Source organism: Olea europaea, chromosome 5 (assembly GCF_002742605.1).
Source record: "Olea europaea var. sylvestris chromosome 5, O_europaea_v1, whole genome shotgun sequence".
NCBI classification, from domain to species: domain Eukaryota; kingdom Viridiplantae; phylum Streptophyta; class Magnoliopsida; order Lamiales; family Oleaceae; genus Olea; species Olea europaea.
In genome coordinates, this window is record NC_036241.1 from 6,157,526 (window position 1) to 6,159,665 (window position 2,140).

Consider the following 2,140-nt stretch of genomic DNA (forward strand, 5'->3'; position numbering starts at 1 on the left):
GGATACATCAAATGGTTCCCCCCCCCCCCCCCCCCCCCAAAATACTACCTATACAGAGCTTCACACAAAAATACGTTTAAGTATTACTAGCTCAAGTGAAGTTAAATTGTTGAAACTAAGATCTAGCCTTTCCAAATTCTTGAACTCACTCAAGCACGAAACCTGTTAAAAAAAAAAAAAAAAAAAAAAATCGATGAGAAATTTAAACAAGCAAAAGTGAAAAAATCAAAATGTACAGAAAAAGGAATTACATCAGAAATGGCTTTGCGGTTGAGAGTAAGAGAAGTGACGGAAATGGGATCAGTGGTATAATTGCCTTGCAAAGTTTTTCTTAAACCACGCAACAAGTAGCCTTCGATTTCAAAGACAAAAACATATTTACCGTTTCAAACTAGCAAATACTTCGATTTCAAAAAACAGACACATATTTGTTTCGATTTCCAAAAATCGATGGGAAATCAAGTAGCTTTTACTTTGGAGCCGAGCTTGATGGCGATGCCAAGAAATAAAGGATTATCGAAATAAAGATCTGGCAGTGAAGGAAGAAGCGATGATGGCCAGTAGGGCTGGAGATCGTCCGGTTCGGTTCGGTTTCCTTAAGAATCGAACCTGACCAAAAATTTTTGGGTACTTAGTAATTGGAACCGTCGGGTCCAAATTTAATTATGGAACAGTTCGGGTTCGGTTCCATTCGGTTCGGTTCGGTTCTGTTCGGTTCCGTACCATAATTATATTTTTTTAACATTTACAACACAACATAAATACAACTAATAATATGTTGAGCCATAGCTTTTACAAATTAACAAAGTCCCATTAAAAACATATAAGTAACATGTTGTCCAGTGACATTAATTTACCAATGTATACATATATCAAAAAGTAAATACTAGTATTAAAATATCGGCAATTCATATCAATAATTCCTTTGCTTCAACCTTCAAGCCTTCAAAATCAAGTCTACATAAAACAATTGAATATGAATTAGAAGTCATAGAAATAAAATATTTTTAAATATTACTAATACTTACCAACTATTTGATTAATCATCAATTTCTTGAGTTGCCATACGAAGAAACTCTACAGAAAAATCGAAAAAACACGATTAACAAATATAAATGAACTAAAAATTGTTCAACTAATAAGATTTAATAAGAAAAATAAAACATATATTTTATTACCTGTCTCAATGCTCTCATAGAACTCTGTCTCTTCAATGCAAATTCTATTTTCGGAAACTCTCAAAAGTCTAGATTCTTCCATTAACCAGTTTTGTGTACAAATCAAGGCCTCAACTGTTTTAGGAGTTAAAGAACTCCTAAATGGCTCAAGAATGCGCCCTCCAGTACTAAATGCTGACTCAGAAGCCACCGTAGATACAGGAATGGCAAGAACATCCCTTGCAACTTTAGATAAAAATTCAAACCTTGAACTGTTGATCTTCCACCATTTTAAAAATGTTAAAGTTTTCATCAGTAGCATCTTCAGTAGGTTCCATTAGATATCATTGTACATCATCTTTTCCAGAAAAATCCATTTTGCTAGTTTTCATTTTCTTGTACCCAAAATCAAAATTACAATCATCCCAATCATCATCATCATCTGAACCCTCCAACAAAGTGACTCCATCATTATATTCATTGCCACCACTTCCACTTCCACTAGCCCCATTCTTTGAACGATGACATCCCTTGTACTGGTTATACAAAGCATACAATATTTTCATGACCTCAGTTTTTGTGGCTTCAACCTTAACATAGTCATACAAGATACCAATACAATGTACAACAAACTCCAACTTATAACGAGGATCAAGCACAACTGCTACAATCAAAATCTTGTTCATTTTATCAACATTACCCCAATACTTGTCAAACTTAATCTTCATGTTGTTTGCTATGCTACTTAGCAAATAATTTTGTTTGTCACCCATTTTTTTCAAAATTTGCTCAATTTTACACACTTCTTGGAAGTAAATATTGGAAGTAAAATTCAATGAAGCACTAAACTTCAATGTGACATCATAAAAGGTTCTTAGAAACTTGGCAAATTTTCTAGCTTTCTCCCAATCATAACTCGTAGGCGGCCCCTCTTTTTCTTTTCCACCTTCATTCTCGTCAAAATATTTATAATAAAATCCATC

General features: G+C 33.7%; 1 long non-coding RNA gene across 1 annotated transcript in view; it reads right to left on the bottom strand.

Annotated features, from left to right (window-relative positions):
- The window catches only part of LOC111394493, a 2,066-nt gene extending 1,512 nt beyond the window's left edge, over positions 1 to 554 (bottom strand). Inside the window, exons 1-2 of the long non-coding RNA XR_002702617.1 lie at positions 252 to 554; positions 88 to 162 (exon numbers count right to left, since the gene is read on the bottom strand). This is a non-coding gene — a long non-coding RNA (uncharacterized LOC111394493). The remainder of the gene's footprint in view (positions 1 to 87; positions 163 to 251) is intronic.
- Between the last annotated feature and the right edge of the window lie 1,586 nt (positions 555 to 2,140).